This window comes from Astyanax mexicanus, chromosome 15 (genome assembly GCF_023375975.1).
Source record: "Astyanax mexicanus isolate ESR-SI-001 chromosome 15, AstMex3_surface, whole genome shotgun sequence".
NCBI classification, from domain to species: Eukaryota; Metazoa; Chordata; class Actinopteri; order Characiformes; family Acestrorhamphidae; genus Astyanax; species Astyanax mexicanus.
The window spans coordinates 42,837,798-42,862,990 of record NC_064422.1 but is presented as its reverse complement, the minus strand read 5'-3'; the positions used below and the strand labels follow the sequence as shown (position 1 = coordinate 42,862,990).

General features: G+C 39.1%; 1 long non-coding RNA gene across 1 annotated transcript in view; it reads left to right on the top strand.

The window, feature by feature from the left end:
• Positions 1–25,193, top strand: part of LOC125781193 (uncharacterized) — a 43,984-nt gene that overhangs the window by 13,601 nt on the left and 5,190 nt on the right. The window contains exon 2 of the long non-coding RNA XR_007424406.1: positions 24,332–24,825. This is a non-coding gene — a long non-coding RNA (uncharacterized LOC125781193). The remainder of the gene's footprint in view (positions 1–24,331; positions 24,826–25,193) is intronic.

The following is a 25,193-nucleotide window of genomic DNA, read 5'->3' as shown; positions in this document are numbered from 1 at the left end:
TGCTCTGTAACAATGAGCATCGCTGCTCCGGCCGATCGCTGCAAAAACCTGCAATTGTGGCTTTAGCTTCTTTAGCGTTAGCATGTGTGTATTTCAAGTTGCTTGGTGCCTGTGCTTTCTTTGGAGCAGAGCACCGTCTGTCGAATACAGATGTTAAAAGTAGATTTATGAATATATGGATTTATGGAAAAGCCAATAATGGTTCTTTGTGACAGCGTCTATTAGAGAGTGCTTTTCCTCGTTGTTTGTTTGTTTAGGCGCGAGGCTGCGCGCTTTATATTACCATCGCAGATCTCCAATTCCTCTTACTAAATTGAGGAGAACCTTCACCAGATATGGCATGAAGATAGGGCTGATCTAAGCAGGCCACAACCTCAAATCATGTATTTGAGAAAATCATATTGTCATAAAATTGAATATTTCCAACCATTTGAGAGAGACTGATGCTCGAAACGTCGTCCGCTGGGTCATTTCTGCATTCCTCGCGCTCGCAGAGGGAACAGAGGCATTTCAGAACATCAAAAAATGTCATATCATGACCAGGGTTTCCAAAATATCGGCCAGATTTGACATCGGAACGACTTAAATAACACGGCTCTGCAAAACCAGCGTTCCTGCTAAATGTTAAAACATGACTTGGCTGTAGAGAGAGAGGATATCTGATTATACTTTAAAAATGATTTGCGTACGAGCGGAGGTATATACGCTCTGGATTACGGCCATAAACAGCAACATGAACACGCTCGGATATGTAGTTACTGAACGAATTATTATAAAAGTCTTTTCAACGTGCCTATTATTTAATGGTGCCAAATGTAAAAATGAATTTATTGAGTACTTTGAATTGTTCTTTGATGTATAATAGAATAATAATGTCAGTATTTAGATGTTCTCGGTGGTTTGGGGCTTAAAACGCTTAGATGCCATGTCTACAACCCAGTTATTATATGCTATATGCAGTGCTATTCCAATCAGACATTTACCTCAGCAGTGCTATTCTATTCATACTATGCATTTACCTCTCTCTATCAGTATGTAGATTCTTTTGTGGTTTAGGGCTTAAAACGCTTAGATGCCATGTCTACAACCCAGTTATTACTGTATATGCCTTACCTCAGCAGTGCTTTTCCAATTATACATTTACCTCAGCAGTGCTATTCTATTCATACTGTACATTTACTTCTCTCTATCAGTATGTAGATTTTTTTTGTGGTTTAGGGCTTAAAACGCTTAGATGCCATGTCTACAACCCAGTTATTACTGTATATGCCTTACCTCAGCAGTGCTATTCCAATTATACATTTACCTCAGCAGTGCTATTCTATTCATACTGTACATTTACTTCTTTCTATCAGTATGTAGATGTTTTTTTGTGGTTTAGGGCTTAAAACGCTTAGATGCCATTTCTACAACCAGTTATTTGGCCTTAGAAAACAGGGGGCTTGTGGGGGAAAAATCTCAATAGTATTCTAATCATACATTTACCTCAGCAGTGCTATTCCAATCAGACATTTACCTCAGCAGTGCTATTCTATTCATACTGTACATTTACGTCTCTCTGTAAATATGTAGATGGGTTTTTTGTAGTTTAGGGCTTAAAACGCATAGATGCTATGTCTAAAACCCAGTTATTATATGCCTTACCTCATCAGTGCTATTCCAATCATATATTTACCTCAGCAGTGCTATTCCAATCATACATTTACCTCAGCAGTGCTAATCTAATCATATATTTACCTTTCTCTATCAATGTGTAGATTTTTTTTTGTGGTTTAGGGCTTAAAACGCTTAGACGCCATGTCTACAACCCAATTCTTATATGCCTTACCTCAGTAGTGCTATTCCAATCAGACATTTACCTTAGTAATTCTATTCTATTCATACTGTACATTTACCTCTCTCTTCCAGTATGTAGATATTTCTTTGTGGTTTAGGGCTTAAAACGCTTAGACTTGATGTCTACTATCCAGTTATTATATGCCTCACCTCAAAAGTGTTATTCCAATTAAACATTTACCTCAGCAGTACTATTCCAATCATACATTTACCTCAGCAGTGCAATTCTATTCAGACATTTACCTCAGCAGTGCTAATCCAATCATACATTTACCTCAGCAGTGCTATTGCAATCAGACATTTACCTCTCACTATCAGTTTGTAGATGTTTTTTTGTGGTTTAGGGCTGAAAACACTCAACCCACATATTTGGCCTTAGAAAACAGGGGGCTTGTGGGGGGAAAACACGCAATGGTATTATAATCATACATGTACCTCAGCAATGCTATTCTAATCATATATTTACCTCAGCAGTGCTATTCCAATCAAACATTTTCCTCAGCAGTGCTGTTCTAATCATATATGTACCTCAGCAGTGCTATTTCAATCAGACATTTACCTCAGCAGTGCTGTTCTAATTATACAGTTACCTTAGTGGTGCTATTCTACTAATACATTTACCTCAGCAGTGCTATTCCAATCAGACAATTACCTCAGCAGTGCTGTTCTAATCATATATGTACCCCAGCAGTGCTATTCCAATCATATGTTTACCTTAGTGGTGCTATTCTACTAATACATTTACCTCAGCAGTGCTATTCCAATCAGACATTTACCTCAGCAGTGCTGTTCTAATCATATATGTACCTCAGCTGTGCTATTCCAATCATATATTTACCTTAGTGGTGCTATTCTACTAATACATTTACCTCAGCAGTGCTATTCCAATCAGACATTTACCTCCTGCATTAAATGTGGATGTTTAATCTGGATTTCTGACAGAATCTCTTTCCCATTCGCAAGGACAGTTCTAGCCAGACGCCGCCAGTCACCATAATTTCCACCAACTGCACTGTTCACTGTCCACTGTCAGGAAATTGAACATTTCCAACCATTTTCAAAACAGACTGATGCTAAAAATATCATCTACTGGGTCATTTCTGCATTCCTCGTGCTCGCAGAGGGAGAAAAGAGGCATTTCAGAACATCAAAAAATGTCATATCATGACCAGGGTTTCCAAAATATCGGCCTGATTTGACATCGGAACAATTTAAATAACACAGCTCTGCAAAACCAGCGTTTCTGCTGAATGTTAAAAAATGATTCGGCTGTACAGAGAGAGAGAGGATATCTGATTATATTTATATTCAACAGCATATAAATTATCTAAGCCTGTTATTTAAAGTGTGGGTTTTCTGCTGCTGCATTTAAAACATGTCCTAGTGGTGTTTATTGCACGTTACGCCCCAAAAAACACCCAAGATTAATTAAAAGAATTAGTACATGCCTTTTGCGCATTTAGAGCCGCACAAGGTGTACTTTTCCCGTGGTTATGATAGCAAAGACACACTGACACAGTAAAATAAGGCCTTTAATGTCCAGTGTTGCGTGTGCATGCTCTCCTCATCTCTAATTGTCAAGGGTTTTAATCCAGACTACATCTGCCCCCATACACCCCCTCACTTTACTGCCCTGCTGATATCCCCACTTCCCCATGTATACTGTTTCAAAGCCCCACAAACACCACTGAGCTAAAACACAGATCTATCCCTCTCTACCTCTAACTCTCGCTCTCTTTTATTCTCTCTCTCTCTCTCTATCGGTTTCATTCCCTCTTCCAACCTCTCTCCATCTCTTTGTCTCCATCTCTTTTACTCTTTCTCTCTCTCTATAACCCTCTCTCCCTCTCCCCACATCTCTCATGCTCACTCTTCCTTTCTCTCTCCTCTTCCTTTCTTTCTCTCTATCTGTTTCATTCCCTCTTCCAACGTCTCCCCATCTCTTTGTATCCATCTCTCTTTCTCTCTCTCTTACCCCTTTCTTCCTCTCTCAATGCTCTCTTTTTTAATCTCTCTCTCTCTCTCTCTCTTTTACTCGCATTCCCTTTCTCTCTCTTTTTTCCCTCTCTTTACACTTTTTCTCTCTATATATAACTCTCTCTCCCTCTTTCCCTCTCCCCCTATATCTCTCTTGCTCACTCTTCCTTTCTCTCTCCTCTTCCTTTCTTTCGCTCTGTCTCCCTCTCTATCTTTTTCATTCCCTCTTCCAACCTCTCTCACTCTCTTTCTCTCTCTCTTACCCCTTTCTTCCTCTCTATTTTTAATCTCGCTCTCTTTTAGTCATTGCCTCTGTCTCTCTCTATCCCTCTCCCACTTTCTCTCTCCACAACTCTTTCGTTTACTCTGTCACTCTCTCCCTCTCACTCTCTTTTATTCTCCCTCTCTTTTACTCTCTTTACTGTTTCTCTCTCTCCCTCTTTCCCTCTCCCCCTATATCTCTCTTGCTCACTCTTCCTTTCTCTCTCCTCTTCCTTTCTTTCTCTCTGGCTCCCTCTCTATCTTTTTCATTCCCTCTTCCAACCTCTCTTCATCTCTTTTATTCTCACTCTCTTTCTCTCTCTCTTACCCCTTTCTTCCTCTCTCTCAACGCTCTACTTAAATCTCTCTCTCTCTTTTATTCTCATTCCCTCTCTCTCCCTCTCCAACTTTCTCTCTCCACAACTCTTTCGTTTCATCTCTCTCACTCTCTTTTATTCTCCCTCTCTTTTACTCTCTTTACTCTCTCTCCCTCTCACCCTATATCTCTCTTGCTCATTCTTCCTTTCTCTCTCCCTAACTCTCGCTCTCATTTATTCTTTCTCTCTTTTACCCTCACTCTCTCACCCTCTATCTCTCTCTCCTTCTATCTCTCAATCTCCTCTCTCTCTCTATCTCTCTTTTACTCTCTTTGTCTTTCACTCTCTCTGTCGCTTTCCCTCTCCCCTTCTATCTCTTTTGCTCACTCTGACTCTCTTTTGTTCTCTCTCTCTCTTTTACTCTCACTCTCTTCCTTTCTATGTCCCTCATTCCCTCTTCCTCTCTCTCACCCTAACTCTCTTTCTTTACCTCTCTTTTACTCTCACTCCTTCTTCCTCTTTTTTTTTACTTTCTCTTTCTTTACTCACTCTCTCTCCCTCTATCTGTCTCCCTTTCTCCCTTTCTCCAACTCTATAACTTTCTCTCTCTCTTTTACTCTCTCCCTCGCTCATTCCCCATCACTCTCTCTCTCTTCCCCTCTTCCCCCTCTATCTTTTTTTGCTCTCTCTCTCCCTACCTCTCTTTCTCTCTGTCTCTTTTACTCTTACCCTCTCCCCTTCTCCTTATGTGTCGGTGGCAGTAACGTATCAGGAGTTTTAATAAGGTTTGACGTTTGTTTTATAATCTCTGCAGGCAGAAATCACAGCCTCGCTCTCTCACTCTCTCTCTCCCTCTTTCGTTCTCTCGCTCTCTCGTTCTCTTGCTCATTTCCTCGGCTGGGATGAACGTGTGCAGATGTGAGTATGTGATGAGCATGTGGTGCAGCACTTGTCTTTCACCTTCTCTCCTCCGGAGCTGTGAATCTGGTCCTGGGTCAGAAGAGCTGAAGACTAAAATGTAAAGATTTCTGTGTAAAGTTTCTGACTGAGAGCCTTATAACAATTTAACAATCTGCCTTTAACTGGACTAGGCCCAACAGAACAACAGCTCATTATCAGAATCCTCATTGAACTTACTCTTACTTTTTATTTCCTGTCATGTCGTGTCCATGGAGAATATTTAATAAATAAAAAAGTGTTAAAAAACAAAACAAAATCTGTTTTATATTTTAGTTTTTTCAAAGTAGCACCTCTGGTTTAGATGATCAGTTTTGTACATCTCTGCTGGATTTTCTCAGTTAGCTGGAATTCAGGCTTTCAGTTAACAGCTGTGCTGAACTCATCAAGAGTTAATTACTTGAATTTCTTGTCTCTTAATAAAGTGTTTGAGAGCATCAGTTAAAGTAAAGTAGTGAAGAGGTAGAGTTACAGGTAGTTACAGGTTGTTGGTCTGCTGGATGTTATACAGGAAAAGAATGGGCGTGTCCTTCTGCAGGCTGCTCTGTGATGCTGCTGAACTGCTGAACACTCCACAAAGGATAATAATCTGAAAATCAGAAATGAATCTGATTAGACAATTTTATTATAAATTTATATGGCATTTTTTTATAAAATATCAAGTATTTTATCATGTCTGAGAATTTCCAGACCACCCTTTTACTCCGCCCATTTAAGAAAACGACCTTTGATCATCAGGGACATTACATGCCTCACCTGAAGACACCTGCTGCTGCATGTTAGGCATTTAATAATACATTAATAATTTAATTGAATATTTCTCATATTGACTCCGTACTAAGCTTAAATATAACATATACAAAACATGTCCATAAAATTCTTTATACAAATTCACTCTCACCAGCTCTGTTCTATTCTTACCAGTTTTAGTCCCTTTCAGAATAAGTTTAAGTGTTTAAGGGCTCTGTCACTTTTATGCAAATAAGCTCTTGCTGGCCACGCCCCACGTTTATGCTGAAGGTTTACTACACATTAGCGTTAGCATGTGCTAAATGGTAAAAAACAAACAAGCTAGTTCATGCTTAACTGCGATAGAAGCGCAAAATTCAGTATTTATTTGAAAGTTCTTACATCTGACTCATCTGCTGACTTGCCATGAACAGTGGATAGTACAGATCCCTCCCTCAGAAGAAGTCTGCTAGCTAATCCTACTATGTATTGTCTACCGTGAGGTTCTCAACCAGCAGATTGATAGGGCCAATGTTTCTTCAACTGTTTCAATGAGGGGTGGGGCTTTGGTGTAGTGTGTGTCACTTTTATGCAAATAAGCTCTTGCTGGCCACGCCCCATGTTTATGCTGAAGGTTTACTACACATTAGCGTTAGCTTGTGCTAAATGGTAAAAAACAAACAAGCTAGTTCATGCTTAACTGCGATAGATGTGCAAAAATCTTTATTTATTTGAAAGTTCTTACATTTCTCTCATCTGTTGACTTGCCACGGACAGTAGGTATAGATCCCTCCCTCAGAAGAAGTCTGCTGCCTAATCCTGCTATGTACTGTCTACTGTGAGGTTCTCAACCAGCAAATTGATAAGGCCAATGTTTCTTCAACTGTTTTAATGAGGGGTGGGGCTTTGGTGTGGGTAGAAGGGTGAGGGGTAGAGCCAAGATGGTTCTATGCAGGTTTCCTTATTGTGATGTCACAATAAGGGAGGAGCATCCAAACGGCTCATAGAAGCAAATGATTCCTGACAGCTTGCAAACTCTTTCAGCTGATTCACAGAAAACAGATGAATGGATTGTTTTTTGGTGTTTGGAGTTTATGGTTTATAGGGGTGTTGTGCCGAATTCAGAACCCCCGCCAGGAAAAGCAACCCCTCTCTAGAGCGTATTTCTAAATAAAGTTAAAGCAATTATCTCAGTTTTATCAGAAAAGATGTGCATACGCGCTGCAGAGAGGGGGTGCTTTTTAATGGCTGGGGTGCAGATTTGGCACTACTCTGATGCCAAATTCAGCACCCCTGCCAGGAAAAGCCCTCCCTCTCAGGAGAGGCTGCAGGTGATATGTTTCTTTTTTATTGTTTCTTATGAGCCAGCATAGCTTAGTACAGTATCTTGGGTATTTCTATTTTCTAAGTAAAGATAAAGCCAAGAAGACGTGGGTGCGCACTCCAGAGAGGTGGTGCTTTTCCTGGCAGGGGTGCTGAATTTGGCAAAAAAGCGGCAGTCGAGACCTAAGTGGATATAAAAAAAAACACATACAAAACAGTGATAATATGCACCTTTTAATCTGCAGTAAAATATCAGAGTAATTAATTTTAACAATTTTAGAAAATCTAAATATTTTTTTTAAACAGAACAAGAAAATGAACATGAACAATTCAACACGCGTCTGAAACTCTGAATCAACCCCAAAAATTGTCCACCCTGTCGCGAAGCCTGCTGTAACAGAGTGGACGCATGCAAGACAGGAATTTAAACGTGAAAATAAAAAATGATTAAAGTGTAAAACATGATTTCTATGTGGTCTGAAACCTTATAAACATGATAAATAGCCAAAGGAATTAAAAACGCAGTCGGCCAAAAGGCAGCGTGTTCTGACAGTGACTCACCTGTGGAAGTGCACTTCCTCTGGTATTTGGGACGGAGCCCTGATCACACTGAGGTCTGTCCAACACATCTCCAGCTCATAGTCAGTGTGGCGGAGCGAGTGTTTTACTGAGCGTTACGTCAGCTCATAAAGGGACATGACCCGCTACACACACACACACACACACACACTCCTCATCTTCTGCACTTGAAATACATTATACAGCACCAGTCAAAAGTCTGGACACTCCTTATCATTCAATGTTTTTTTTTTTTATTTTGGGATATTTTTTCTACATAGTAAATGAATACTATAGTGATCCAGAGTATAAAGGAACACATAGGGAATCATGTAGTAACTTAAAAGTGTTAAACAACTCTGTCCTGATGAGTGCCAGTTTCATCTTCATAACATTTTTGATGGTCTTTTTCACGACTGCACTCAAGGATATTTCTGAATTCAGTCTTTAGCCGACACTCTAGGATTCTTCCTCACCTTATTCTGCGCTCTGCTCTTGCATCTTTACAGGATGACCAAGCCTAGGGAGAGTAGCAACAGTGTGGTATTAGTTTAGGCAGACTGTGTTTGTCTATTGTTGTGACTTAGATGAAGATCAGAACACATTTAATGACCAATGTACGCAGAAATCCAAGTATAATCCCAAATGGTTCAGATACTTTGTCTTGCAACTGTATAATATATAATGTATATTGTATAATGTATAGTATATACATATACATATTTCAATCACTTCCTCTTAGCTAAGTTACACTTAGAAACAAGGGGTAATGTACAAATGAGGAATTGGACTGTTTGACCCTACAGAGTTGAACTGAGATTATTACTGCTCTAAGAACACACACACCACTTACACACAGCCAATGTTTCTTCAATTTTTTCAACACACACACACACACACACACACACTCTCCCACACACACACACACACACACTCTCCCACACACACACAGGACGTATTTCTACATCTCCCTCATGTGCTGACTTGCTATGGACAGTAGGTATAGATCCCTCCCTCAGAAGAAGTCTGCTGGCTAATCCTGCTGTGTACTGTATGAGGTTCTCAACCAGCGGACAGAAATGGCCAATGTTTCTTCCACTTCTTCAACACACACACACTCACGCATACTCGCACATACACACACACTCTCTCTTACACCCACATCCACACACACACACACACACACTCTCACACACACTCTCGCTCTCTTACAACACACACACTCTCTCTAACACACACACACACACACACACACACACTTACTCTCACACACACTCTTACACACTCTCGCGCCGGTGCTGCGAGGCCTGACCTGAACACCTCTCTGAAATGTGGCGCCGCTGCCTCCTATGAGGCCACAGTGGCCAATTTGTGCAGGTTGTGTGTGTTTTGTCAAAAATGTGGAAACTACCAGCCATGCGTTAGCTTCCGTTATGTGTCCAACTCGTATGTATGTGTGTGTGTGTGTGTGTGTGTGTGTGCAAGAGCTGCGTGGGAATGTTTGTTAGTTGATGGCTGCAGACAGTGTGTCATTATTTCCTCTGCTCATGTCAGACTGTGAGGATACACAGTCACAGCTAGCGAACAGTGTACCGCGTGTGTGTGTGTGTGTGTGTGTGTGTGTGTAGGACTGTGAGGGTCAGCTTTGAGTTAAATCTAATTTGTGCTTTTTGTGGGTTAAACTGAAAAAAAAAAACATATAATGTATGATTAGATCTGCTTTTCATTCAGTAAAAATGAACTTAAACCTGCCGTTTCTCTGCGCTCCCTGCTGGCTCTCTCCCTCACTCCCTGCTCTGAGCTCTGCTGCTCGGTTGCCAGGCGAGGATAGGGGTGGAGTTTGGTCATGTGTTCTTTAATTACAGGAAACACTGAAAAAAATAATAATTGTTTGGTATAAATGATAAATTAGTCATTTTTGCCTTTTTCAGTTGCCAAATATTCAGTGCTTCCCCAATGAACATTTTATTACAGTTTTTTCCAGTTGGTAACACAGTAAAATAACATTTAACCTTTAATCTTAAGTCTCTTCTCAGCACTATAAACACATTTTTCAAATCTAAACAGCATATTATAAATGCAATGAACTTGGTTATCTGCATAACACCAAATAATCAGAATTTACAGTTCTGAAAAAAATAAGAGAGCACCAAAAAATGATGAGTTTCTTTGATTTTACCAAATTAAAAACCTCTGGAATATAATCAAGAGGAAGATGGATGATCACAAACCATCAAACCACCAAACCAAACTGAACTGCTTGAATTTTTGCACTAGGAGTAAAGCAGCATAAAGTTATCCAAAAGCAGTGTGTAAGACTGGTGGAGGAGGAGAACATGATGCCAAGATGCATGAATAAAACTGTGATTTAAAACCAGGGTTATTCCACTAAATATTGGTGGGTGTATTTTGATAAACCCTAAAAATAAAATCGAATAAAATCTACTTTACAAAATTGAGTTTTAGCAATTGGAAAAACGGTAGTAATAATAAGAGCATGCAAAGAATCCCAATGGACATGGATAAATGGATAGATATACAGCTCTGGAAAAAAATGAAGAGAACAGTTTTATTCTTTAAACTACAGACAACATTTCTCCCAAATTCCAAATAAAAATATTGCATTTAGAGCATTTATTTACAGAAAATGAGAAATGACTTAAAAAAAAAAAAAAGATGCAGAGCTTTCAGACCTCAAATAATGCAAAGAAAACAAGTTCATATTCATAAAGTTTTAAGAGTTCAGAAATCAATATTTGGTGGAGTAACCCTGTTGGTTTTTAATCACAGTTTTTTTCATGCATTTTGGCATCATGTTCTCCTCCACCAGTCTTACACACTGCTTTTGGATAACTTTATACTTTAACACTCCTGGTGCAAAAATTCAAGCAGCAGTTCAGTTTGGTTTGATGGCTTTTGATCATCCATCTTCCTCTTGATTATATTTTAGAGGTTTTCAATTTGGTAAAATGCTATGCTAAATCATGTTATTATTATATAATTATTGATATTATAGTACCTCCTGGTCCAGTGAGGCAGGAAGCGAGGCTCTTTAGCTTTAAGAGGCTGAAGAAAAACAGTATCTGAAGGAGAAAATTTACTTTAAATTCGCTTTGCTGCAAACAGGCAACGCAATATGCCCTGGATGCCCTTCCAGAACTGTTTAAGCCCCTTCATTTACCTTCTGGGATGACGAATGGGGGCAAGAAAAAACACATAGAGCAAAATGAGCCACTGAAAAGGTTCAAAACCTCAGAGACTTTGATATAATTCAAAGAAACGTACACTCGCAAGCCTGACCTTCCTCCTCACACACCACCTCGTCCAATCCCCTCGCTCCGTTAGCGTTAGCCGTGTGAGCGAGGGCTTGTTCTGGCCAGGTTATTAGCATTGCTGATGCGGAGGGTGAAGGGGCTCCTCAGAGAGCAGTCAGGGAAAGTTTAAGAAAACAGGAGGCGGACGGCCCTGCCTTCGCGTTAGCCATCCCCGCGCTAGCAGGACATTCTCAAGGCTCACCCAAATCATTCAGAGAACAGCGCCAATGTGTTCGCTAAACGTCCTCCGTGATTTCCCCGAACAGTGTGCACGCTGACTGTACATTCTCTAAACACTGTCAGCGAGCAGCGCGAGATAACGATGTGTTAACACATTCATTCTCCAAGCGCTCTCCTCATGTTTTTCCAGAAAAGGCCTTGAACCTGTCGTCAACTGCCTTCAACACACGTCAACCGAGCTTAGAACCTGAGGACGAGCACAGAAATAAACACCTACTACAGTCTGAACTTCTAACCAACTTTCTCCAAGCGCTAAAGTGGAGCACTCAACTTCATGTTCGAGCAAACATGAAAAAAATAAATATCATGAACTTTTAACTAACAGCACGAACCTTTAATGAACTTTCACAACTCTCGCTTTTTTCTTTGACGTGTAGAATCAAAAAAAAATGTCACCTCTTCTGTCAAAGCCTCAGTGGTTTGTTAGAGAACAAACAGCTAGTGAACAAACAGCATCATTAAGACCAAGCAACTCAAGTAACCAGACAGGTCAGAGATAATATTTTGAACAAGAAGTTTAAAAATACATGCCAAGCTTTGATCATCCCAAGAAGAGCTCTGTTCAACCCATCATCCAAAAATGAACCGGAAAAAGTGTCCAACAACTGTTTCTACAAACCTACCAAGACATGAGCTTACCATCCACCCAAACTGACAGATCCAGCAGGGAAAGCTCTGCTCAGAGAAGCAGCCGAGAGTCCCATGGTCACTCTGGAGGAGCTGCAGAGATCCACAGCTCAGGTGGATCAGGAGATTCTCGGCTCTTCAACACCAAGCAATTTTTTCTTTGAAAGCATAAAGGATTTCAACCCTTTCAAACATCAATTATATTCCAGTGAGTATTTTTTTTATTCCTAAACATGATAAAAAATGTTCTAAATCACAAAGAATTTGTAAAAAAGAGGTTGTATTACTTTGCCTTATTTGTTTTGTAATGCTCATATGCCCAATTTCTTTTTTCTTGAGCAGTGGGCGGGGCTAAATTAATGTTTCATTGGCTGGTTTATGATCTAATCTGATGGACAACAGGTCTCAAGCTCATCACCCTAAACACACCTTCTCCACTGTGAAACATGGTGGTGGCAGTATCATGCTGTTGGGATGCACTCAACTTCGTGTTCGAGCAACCATGAAAAACTAATTAATTAAAGTCAAGCACTGGACTGTAGTTCAAGCACAAAACATGAACCTATCGATGACCACAGAAATAAAGCATCTTATCTCCAGGGCTCTGCTTAATGGTGAGTGTTTAGAGAAATCTGCAATTAAGTTATTTTTTTTTATTGCAAAGTTAAGTGCTCAACGTGTCTACGTCAACCTGTGAATTAGTATTCATGGCCCCGCCCACCCAAGCTCGGGACCGCCCACAGTCAGAGATGAAGCCGGGCAGCGGTGCCGTCTCGTCAGATAGGAGCTAAATAGCAGCGCTAGGAACAGCATGCAGTTCATTCCTGTTATTTGTGCGAATAACACATCAGTGTTTATATACTTTACCCAGTAATTCAGAGCTAAGGAACAAATGGTTAGAATTAGTCTATGGAGGAACAACACCAGCCAAGTACAACGGAGATAAGTAGGTGTATGTTTAGAACAGGTTCTGTTTACACTAGTTAAAAGTAAAAATCCACCCCGGGGTTTTGTTTGTTCCAACTGCCTGGGCGGCACTGCTTCGGCTCATCCAACAAAACTCCAGAGTGGATTTTTTTTACTTTCTGGATCTGGACTACTCACCTCTGTGTGTAAATAACTATATGTTTAAATAGGATCTCCTGTGGATTTGGGTCTCTGTGTTTTACAGAGACTCTAAGACTATAGGTCAGTGGCTGAACTGCACTTAGCAGGGCATTATTACCCATGTTGTAAAGTAACATATGACATTGCAAAGACTGTTATTAGTGTAAAAAATGTCTTTATTTTAAAATGTTTAAACTGTTTCCATCTCGCTGCCTCCTGGTGTCGCAGTGCTGTTAGCCAATCAGAGGCGTTATGTTTACATATATGAATATTCATGAGCAAGAGCTGTAATCCTATCATTTGTACTTCCCCGCCCACACCTCCACTGGACTAAAGCAGTGCTATACCGGATCACCGGAGCCAAAATAACCAAAATAAGCTCACATGGCATTCATTCATACTAGAGACACAACTAGACATTTTACAATTTATTTAAAAAAACGATGGAATGAGATCTTTAAGCCAAGCCTTCCACTTTATTTACAGCATGAACTTTTAACCTACTCTATTTTTTTGTAGCATAATTTTATAGTTAAGTATTCACCTTAGCATCATGCCCCCAGGGCAGCCACAAAAATAAACTCTTATTAAATATTGCAAACTTTTAACGAACTCTCGTTTTTTGGGGGTTTCGTTCTTTTTATCATGACATCAAGTACTTTTCTAAAATATTAGTACAGAATAACCTTTTTAAAAAAAAACTACAGACAGAAACTATAGAAATAAACACTGAAAATAGTGTGAACTTTTAACGAACTTTCTCAACTCTCTCGCTCTCTTTTTTCTTTTTTTAATGTAGGGTTAAATACTCAACACAGCATCGCGTCTGCCCCCAGGGCTCTGCATCCTTCACCCGTCGCTCTGCTCCACACCGGCTTTAATTGCGTAAAACAGCTCAAGGTAATGCAGGTCTGAAGGCCTCCATACTACAGACATGAGCTAATGTAGGACTAACGAGCTGAAAGGCCAAAACACGCTTTCTTCTCTTTTTCCTCTTTAACCACAATTCCATTATCCTTCCCCTCTCCCTCCTTCCTCGTCCTCTCTCTGTGGTCAGAAGAGAAAAACAGTTTTGAGCTAACAGCGCTAACAGAGCTAATAGCGCTAACGCAGCTAACAGAGCTAAAAAGCCTCAGAACTGTGGATTAACTGTCCAGACGAGGTTGTGTCACTCGCAGCCCGGCGGATTACAGCGTCCCCGAGCACACCCACATATTACCATACAAGGTAGAGCACACGCACACGAAACACCGCTAACGGAAATGTAGAATCAGCGCCTGAGAGAGAAACACGGAAAGAAAGAACAAGAGAAAAGAGAGAGAGAAATAAAGAAATGGAGAAACAAGACAGCTTTTTTTTGGAAGACTGAAATAATCAAAATTCCCTCTTTCTGCAGTTTTTAAGGGGCACTAAACTTCCTGATTTCCTCACCCTCAGCTTAAATTTAAAAAAAGCTTTAAAAAAAAATTGGAAGGGGTAGTTTGTGAGAGGCACTGGGTGATGTATGGGTTTAGGGGAGGGGCACAGGAGAGAGAAATGATTGGCTGAGCTGAAGCAGCAGCATCAGTTGTAAAGTTGTGAAGAGTTAGAGAGTTGGTATACAGTGAACAGCTCTATTTGAGTAATGTTCTAATCCAGATTATGAGAAGAAAGAACTACTCAACTAAGTAAAGAAAATAAAAAAAAACAAGGCCAGTCAATCCAAAAAGAAGAATTTCCAAAACTTTGAAAGTATCCTCAAGTGCAGTCTTCGCAAAAAAGACCATCAAAAATCATTGCTATGATGAGGAAACCGGCTCTCATCAGGACTACTTCAGGAAACGAAGAGCGAGAGTTCCTCTTTTGCACAGAATGATTATTTTATCAGAGTTACAAGCCTCAGAAACCGCAAGTTAACAATAGCCCAGATAAGAGCACTTAAATGCAGAGTATCACAGAGTATTTTGGTTTGTTTAACAATTTATTTTGTACCACTTTAGAATAAGACTACCTTTATAACGGGTTTATAAATGGTTTACAATTAGTTTATTAATGGTTACTAATTAGGTTGTAAATGCCTTAAAAATGATTAATAATCAGTTATAACACATACGTAGAAAGGGCAACAATATAGATGGCTGTGGGTTCACTATTTGGCAAACAACAGGTCATTGTTGCCCTTTTTACGTATGTGTTATAACTGATTATTAATGATTTTTAAGGCATTTACAAGCTAGTTAGTAACTATTAATAAACTAATTGTAATTAGCCATTTATATACCCTTTATAAAGGTAGTCTAATTTTAAAGTGGCCCCCTTTATTTTAAGTTACTACATGATTCTTTATGTGTTCCGTTATAGTCTGAATCACTTCACTATTCATTTACTATGTAGGAAATTAAAACAAATTATTAAAAACACTAAATGAGAATTTCTGCACCTAGAATTCAATAAGTCAATCTGTAGAGACCTCTACTAAAATATCCTGAACATACAGCTAGATTTGTGACCCCTTGTGCTTCCGATTACAATATGAAATGATGCATTTGATCTGCTTTATTAGTTTAAAACAAATAAAAAAGCCTCCGAGCAGAAGAAGCTCATGTAGAGGAGGAAAAAAGAAGTGCATAAATGTCAGATGCTGAAGAGGAAAAGAAGAGAAGGAAAGAGAGAAAGAGAGAGAGAAGAGTGGGGTCGTTCTGGTCTAAAGTCTGCAGCAGAATAAGTGCTTTTCTCAGGGGTCTCTTCTGGAGGAATATCAAACTTCAGTAGCGTGGAGACCTCCTCAACCCCCCTAACCCCCCAGCGCTCACCCACGCACCCACCTCCAGCCCCTCTCTGCAGAACCCATCCGCTCCGGCCGGACGACCGGGGGACTTAACAAACCTGCGGCAGGAAAGACCCGGACCGGACCGGCTCACGGTGTTAAATCAAACTGATTGGAGCGGAGATCAGAACCTCGACCCAAATCATTCACCGCTAACCGCCTCCGACGAGCGACCGGCCCCCGCGGCGGGAACTCCAGACCCGAGTCTGGACCGTCACGGCCCGGTTACAGAGCCGGGTTATCAGGAGGATTTATGGGGAGGAAAGAGGACGGCGGGACGGACGCGGTCCATCGACTCTCCCGCTGGACAGAACAGCGCTAACGGGTCGAGATGAAGGAGTCCAGGAGCTTCTGAAGTCGCTGAACAGCTCTGTTAAAAACCCCGTGTGGAAAAATCTCTCGGGTTTCAGTCTCGCGTCTCCGTGACCCGCCGGCTCTCGCACGACCGCGCCGTAACCGAACTACCAGGCCGTGATTAGCATCAACAATCTGGATCACGATGATGTCATCATCTGGAGAGAGAACAGGAACAGAGCGGTGCTGTATATTATCCTAAATCACCAACTCACTCTTCATCATACCCTGATATCTACTGTTCAAACGCTACAGTAGCTCACCGCAAGAACCAGAGCGAGACCGTACTACTGATTCACTTATAACATCAATTCTAGAACTTTAAATAGGAAGAACATTCTAGAACTGTGTTTTGGGAGAAAATCCAAAAACTTTGTATTGGGAGAACATTCTAGAACTCTAAATAGGGAGGTTATTTAGAACATTGACTAAGGAGAAATCTTTAGAACTTTGAATTGGGAGGGAGAGCTAGAACTGTGTTTCAGGAGAACATTCTAGAACTCTAAACAGGGAGAAAGCTCTAGAACTTTGTATTGGGAGAAAATTCTAGAATTTTGAATACAGAGGGAAATCTAGAACATTGACTAAGGAGAATTTTTTAGAACTTTGAAAAGGGAGGGAGATCTAGAACTGTGAATAGGTAGAAAATTCTAGAGCTTTGAATAAGGAGAAAACTTTAAAACTTTGTATTGGGAGAACATTCTAGAACTCTAAATAGGGAGAAAGCTCTAGAACTTTGTATTTGGAGAACATTCTAGAACTCTAAATAGGGAGGAAAATCTAGAACATTTAGAACATTTACTATGGAGATTTTTTCAGAACGTTGAATGGGGAGGGAGATCTAGAACTGTGAATAGGTAGAAAATTCTAGAGCTTTGAATAAGGAGAAAATTTTAAAACTTTGTATTTGGAGAACATTCTAGAACTTTAAATAGGGAGGGAGACCTAGAACATTGACTAAGGAGAAAGTTTTAGAACGTTGAATAGGGAGGGAGATCTAGAACTGTGAATAGGGAAGAAAATTCTATAACTTTGTTTAGGGAGAACATTCTAGAACTCTAAATATGGAGAAAATTCTAGAACTTTGAATAGGGAGAACATCCTAGAACTTTAAATAGGGAGAACATTCTAGAACTTTAAATAGGGAGAACATTCTAGAACTGTGTTTCAGGAGAACATTCTAGAACTGTGTATTAAGAGAACATTCTAGAACTCTAAATAGGGAGCAAAATCTAGAACTGTAAACAGGGAAGACAATTCTAGAACTTTGATTAGAGAGACAATTCTAGAACTTTGTATAGGGAGAACATTCTAGAACTCTAAATAGGGAGAAAGCTCTAGAACTTTGTGTTGGGAGAAAATTCTAGAACTTTGAATAGGGAGGGGAATCTAGAACATTGACTAAGAACACATTTTTAGAACTGTGAATAGGGAGACAATTCTAGAACTTTGAATAGGGAGAAAACTCTAGAAGTTTCTATTGGGAGAACATTATAGAGGTCTATAACTTTAAAGAGGGCAAAAATTCTAGAACTTTGTAAAGGACATTTTTAAGAAATTTTAATTGGGAGAAAATTCTAGAACTGTATATTAGAATAAATTTCTAGAACTTTAAATAGGGAGAAAATGTTAGAACTTTCTATTGGGAGAAATTTCTAAAAATGTGTATTGTAAGAAAACAATAGAACTGGTAATGGGGTGAAATGATGAACTTTGTATTAGGAGGAAATTCTGTAACCGAATCACGAGGCCGTGATTAGCATCAACAAGCTGGATCACGATGACGTGAACATCTGGAGAGAGAACAGAAACAGAGCGGTGCTGTATATTATCCTAAATCACCAACTCACTCTTCATCATACCCTGATATCTACTGTTCAAACGCTACAGTAGCTCACCGCAAGAACCAGAGCGAGACCGCACTACTGATTCACTTATAACATCAGGGTTCCAATAATCCATCTTTTTATAAAACGAAGAACATAATTTGGCACAGAAGTACAACAGCATGAAAGAGTATTGGACATTGTAAATGTACATTCAAATCATCCAGACTATGAAGGAAAACATAAGAAATCATCGATACTCGTTCTGTTTCTGAGGCTGGTAAATATTCCTCTTCCTTTCCTCTGGGCACTCCTGATGAGTGCCAGTTTCAACATTTTTGACTGCATGGATTGACTGACCTTCATTTTTTTTTCCAAATATTCACTATTCACTGTATACCTGTAACTCTACCTCTTCACTACTTTACTTTAACTGATGCTCTCAACACACATTAAAAAGGGAAGAAATCAAAAATAGAATAAATCAATAAATCATGTATTCCTAATTTACTAACTTTTTATGAAGACTGTGCATCCAATCAATCATCTGTATATAAGCATGCATTGAACCATCAGACCAAACTATGTGAAGTTGAAACAGTGTTAATATTTCAAAAACTGAGTGACTATTTATGCAGCAACCAACATGACCATGATTATAATTATGATAATAATAATAATATTAATGCAGATAATAGAATAGCTCTTGCTTTGCAATGTGCAACCATAAAGAATGAGCATTCTAGATCTAAAACAGTGTGAACAAGACAAATATAATGTACAAAACATGCAATTCAGTTTTTTTATAAGTAGTCATAGAAGAACTAATTTTGTTTGCTATATGATGTACAGTTATCTATAACTCTAATGAAAGTACATACATATTCGATAGCTAAAATCATCCAGTCAGTACAGTATCAGAGGGGTGGAGTCTCCAGCTGTGGAGCTGCTGTTTCTCTCAGGAAGGTTATTTTGGCAGAATCTGAATTCTGGAAGCGAGCGTTTCTGTCCTGCCCACTCTCTGGATAAATAAAGACCCTGAACAGGCTGATGCAACACTGACTGCTGAACGAGACATCCCATCATATTCACTTTCTCTCTCTCTCTCTCTCTCTCTCTCTCTCTGTTTTACTGTTCAACACAGCAGAACCCAGTTACACTGTACTGTGATAAACCTGCTCCAGCCAGTGCCAGATTAAGACTTTTTGAGGCCCGGGGCTAAATACCAGGATGAGGCCCTTCATATCATGTTCTGATGCATGACCTCACACAAACACACGGACACATCAGCGACAGCGTACACAGTACCAATCTATGACAGACTACCGTTTAAAGTGAACTGGTAACATGATTTCAATTCAGTTTAGGGTTGGGCGATGTCTCTTTAATTGGCAGATGACGATGTTTACAGGGAAACATGGCGATGGACGATGATATCGTGGGGAGTGGGTGTTGATTAGAAATAACTAAAAACTGATTTACTATATTTTACTTATATTTACTATGCATTTACTATAGACGAATAAAATATATACGCAAAAAAGGAAAAATAGAACACTTTAAAAAGATCATTAAAATGGATACATAAAAAATAAAGAATGTATATCTTATGAAGAAAAAAATTATTCAATCAATAAAATAATAAAAATATTTCAAATGAATAAAACAATAATTAATATAAAATAAAAACTCATTTAAAACACAACCAAAGGCTTTCTTATAGTGCGCAGAATAATAAAAGTTTCAGTTTCAGTTAGTTTCAGTTTCAGGTCATTGAAACAGCTCACCTCAACCTTTCCTTTATATTTGACAATATTCGATTAACTTTACAGGTCCTTACTCATCTTTATTTATTTAACTAAAGTGAGTTTTATATTATTGTATTATATTATTTAAATTATTATTATTGTAGCCTCGCGCTGAATTCAGCTCCGCGCTGCGGAAGAGAGAGAGAGAGAGCGAGATAGAGATCGCGCAGCGCATCTTTGCTGGTGGTAGCTGCTACAGCAGGCTGGCTCCACGTTGGTTAATTTGGGTGTTTTCTTTAATGATTCTGTCGCTCTTTCCTTTTTTATTGCTTGTAATTTTCGTTTTTTTTATTATTTTTTGTCATTTGACCGGAGGCCCCCCTAGTGGCGAGGCCCGGGACTGCAGCCCTTTCAGCCCATTCTTTTAATCCGGCCCTGGCTCCAGCAAACTACACTCTACACCCACCCAAAACACAGCAGATCAATGATGAACAACATTCCAGAACAGACTGAGGAGAAGAGTACCTATCCTATACCAGCGTGAACAGAACAGAGCAATCTAGAACCCTGTTAAAGCAGAACACAATATTCAAGAACAGTGTGATTGGAGAAAATGACTGACATTTGTGAACAGGAAAAAAAATAATAAGTGTAAATGCAGACTTTCTACAACATTGCAAAAAACATGAAATTTCTAGAAATTTTGAATAGGGAGAAAATTCTAGAACTTTACATTGCGAGAAATTCCTAGGAATGCATAACGAGAAAAAAAATCTAGAACTTTAACTTTTTAGAACTTTGTATTGAGAGAAAGTTCTAGAACTATGTATTAGGAGAATATTCTATAACTTTGACTATGGAGGTAAATCTAGAACTGTGTTGTGAGAAACAATTCTAGAACTGTGTACTGGGAGAAAAATCTAGAACTTTAAATAGGGAGAAATATCTACCACTTTTAATAAAGAGAAAGTTCAAGAACTTTGAATTGGGAGAAAATTCTAGAACTTTGTATTGGAAGAACATTATAAAACTGTAAATGGGGTGAAAACTCTAGAATTTTTTTTTAAACTTTAAATAAGGAGAAACACCTAGAACTTCGAATAGAGAGAAAATTCTAGAACTCTAAATAGGGGGGAAATTCTAGAACTGTGTACTAGGTGATATTCTAGAACTTTAAATATGGAGAAAGTTCTAGAACTATGAATTGGGGAAATCTAGAATTTTGAATAGGGAGAAAATTCTAGAACTCTAAATAGGGGAACAATTCTAGAACTGTCTATTAGGAGAAAGTCTAGAACTTTAAATAGGGAGAACATTTTAAAACTTTGTATTAGAAGAGATTTCTAAAACTTTAAAGCGGAAAAAACATTAAAGAACTTTGAACAGGGTGAACATTATAGAACTTTAAATAAAAAGAAAGATCTAGAACTTTGATAAGGGAGAAAAAAAATCAAGGACTTGTATTTAGATAAAATTCTAGAACTTTAAATAGGAAAACAAAATTGTAGAGCTGTGTATTGGGAGAAAATTCTAGAACTTTGTATTGTAAGAAACCTCTAGTACTTTGCATTGGGAGAAATTTTACAAGTTTGAATAGGGTAAAATTCTAGAACATTCTACAACCGTGAATGGAGTTAAAATGATAGAGCTTTAAATAGGAAGAGAATTCTAGAACTGTTTATTAGGAGAAAATTCTAGAAATTAAGTAAAAAAGAAAATTGTAGAACTCTTGTAGAAAATTCTAAACTTTGTATTGTGAGAAAATTCCAGAAGTTTGAATAGGGAGAGCATTCTAAAACTGTGAATGTGGTGAGCTTTCTATAACTTTAAATAAATAAAGTTTTAGAATGTTGTATTGGGAGAAAAAAATTAGAAGTGGAAATGAGATGAAAATGACAGAACTTGGAATAAGTAGAAAAATATAGAACTTTGAATTGGGAGAAATTTCTAAAAATGTTTACTGGGAAAAATTCTAGAACTGTGAATGGGGTGAACATTCTAGAACTTTAAATACGGAGAAAGATGTAGAACTTTGAATAAGGAGAAAAATCTAGAACTTTAAAAGGGAGACCATTCTATGGATTATATGGAGAGAACTTGAACTAGAATTGTGGAAATGGGGAGAATTGTTTTTTTAAATGATATATATGGGTGAGAATTCTAGAAGAATTAGAGTGAGAACACTACAGAGATTGGTGCAGTAATGAGATACAGTATCTGAGAGTGTGTTGGCGGTGTGTGTTGAGTCTGGGCTCTGTGGTCTGCAGATCTTACAGAGATTAAAACATGAAATCCATCCACTTCAGCGTCTGAACTCAGCAACACGTTCTGACACTCATCCCCTCGGTCCTTCAGAGACGCTTCCCGGCGTTCCCGAGCTCGCTCCTGCAGGTTAAGTGGATGTTTGGCCGGGAACGCTGGCGTCGGGAGCAGCCTGTCAGCGAGGGCCATGTTCTCCCAGCCGTGAGAGAATCCCGGGAACGTCAGATGGAGCTAAATAACCCGCAGGGGACGGAGCTTTAGTCAGTTGGAGAGAGTGACGGAGAGAGTGTGAAAGAGTGCTGGACTTTTCACAACTGCCACTCACTCTCTCCGAGATGAGGACGCTGGTTAAGTGAGACAGGCACCGGAGAGTTCTCTGCCCGGTTCCTGCAGCCCGGAGCCGACAGCGCCGAGGGGAGGTAGCACCGGCGCTAACCGGATTACAGCTTTTCCCAAATCACTCTGATTTTCCTCCTGTCTCTGAGAGAGTCCGGTTCAGGTTCTGAAGGTTCTGGCCTGTGGAGGTCTGAGAACATACCGACAGTCACGTCTCACGTCTCACTGCAGACGTTCCTACTTCTCACAGAGTTCTCACGTCACTCCGGTTTAAGAGAAAGCAAACATGTCAGCAGCCGAATGAACAGAAAATTAAAAAAGGAGGTACGATCTTAAAAAGAAGGAACACAAAAGGAATCCAAACCAAAATACTCTGAGAAGAAACATTTACAACAGAGGAAGCTCTTGCTCTTGCTTTCCTGGGGCGGTCCTGATGAGTGCCAGTTTTATCATCATAACACATAAGGAATCATGTAGTAACTTAAAAGTGTTAAACAAACAAAAATACTTAGGTAATAGCCAATATCTGTGAGGCTGGAACAGAGGAAACTCTTGCTCTTCTATCCTTTCCTGGGCTGCTCCTGATGAGTGCCAGTTTCATCATTTTAATGTTTTTGATGGTCTTTCTCGAGACTGCGCTTGAGGATACTTTCAAAGTTCTTGAAATTGACCTAATTTTTTAGATTGCCTGACCTTCATTTTTTTCTTAAAGTATATATATATAAATATATATCTTTATTTAGTTGAGTAGTTCTTGTTTATATAATTCAGATTAGAACAATACTCAAATAGGGCTATTCATTGTATACCAACTCCAATATATATTTAATTGTTTTGTTTTTTTTTCCTGCATATTAAATGAATAGTAAAGTGATTCAGACTATGAAGGAACACATAAGGAATCATGTAGTAAAAAACTTAAAATTGCTAAAGATTTGAAGAAACATTTGGGTGCTCTTTAAGTATAGGTATCTGGAGAGCTGGTAACTCTGATAAACTTATCCTGTAAAACAGAGGAAACTCTCGCTCCTCTATTCTTTCCTGGGGTGCTCCTGATGAGTGCCAGTTTAATCATTATAACGTTTTTGATGGTCTTTCTCAAGATTGCGCTTGAGGATACTTTTAAAGTTCTTGAAATTGACTTGTTTTCAGATTTAATGACATTTATTTTTTTTCTTAAAGTATATATTTTTGTTTTTTTTAGTTGAGTAGTTCTTGTTTTTCATAATCTGGATTAGAACATTACTCAAATATTCTCTATTCACTGTATACCTGTAACTCTACCTCTTCACTACTTTACAACTGATGCTCTTAATTACATTATTAAGAGACAAGAAATTCAAGTAATTAACTCTTGATGAGTTCAGCACAGCTGTTAACTGAAAGCCTGAATTCTAGGTGACTCTACCTCATAAAGCTGACTGAGAAAATCCAGCAGAGATGTACAAAACTGATCATCTAAGCAAGAGTAAAATATAAAACATATTCTGGTTTAACACTTTTTTTTTTAAACTTTTAATCAATTTCATGTTTTTCTTCATAGTTTGGATGACTTTAGTATTAATCTACAATGCAAAACATATCAAAATAATGAAAAAACACAGAATTTTAGGGTTGTCCAAACTTTTGACTGGTACTGTATGCTACAGAACATTTAGACTAGACAGATTAGTTCTGGAAACAACTGCTGTGAACTAATTATATACAGGTGTTGGACAATGAAACTGAAACACCTGTCATTTTAGTGTGGGAGGTTTCATGGCTAAATTGGAGCAGCCTGGTGTTCAATCTTCATTAATTGCACATTGCACCAGTAAGAGCAGTAAGAGTGTGAAGGTTCAATTAGCAGGGTAAGAGCACAGTTCTGCTCTAAATATTACAATGCACACAACATTATGGGGGACATACCAGAGTTCAAAAGAGGACAAATTGTTGGTGCACGTCTTGCTGGAGCATCTGTGACCAAGACAGCAAGTCTTTGTGATGTATCAAGAGCCACGGTATCCAGGGTAATGTCAGCACACCACCAAGAAGCACCAACCACATCCAACAGGATTAACTGTGGATGCTGTAAGAGGAAGTTGTCTGAAAGGGATGTTCGGGTGCTAACCTGGATTGTATCCAAAAAACATAAAACCACGGCTGATCAAATCACGCATAATTCAATGTGCACCTCAACTCTCCTGTTTCCACCAGAACTGTCCGTCACCACAATCAATTATTGTGCTCTAAAACCAGGTGTTTCAGGTGTTTTTAGTTTCATTGTCCAACCCCTGTACATTTAATTAAAAAACTGGTCTGAGAACAACTTAAATGTAAAGTGGTTCTTCCACGGTTCCATTGTTCGAAAGTTTAAAATCTTTATTTTTAGGACTGTAGTGCAAAATTAATGAAAGCCCAGTTCTGTACTGAAGTTTATATATGTGTTACCTCTCGCTGACCTCCAAAGTCGGGTTTTCTGGGCCGAGTTCGGGCCGTGTGGTTCTGGGGGCTGATGGCTGAAGGTTATGGGGCTGTGCTCTGGCAGCTGGTTTGGTTTGGCAGCTCATCAAGCAGCAGTACAGCTCCCGGGAGTACAGGACCTGAGAGAGACCACTGTCCTGCTCTGCCCATTG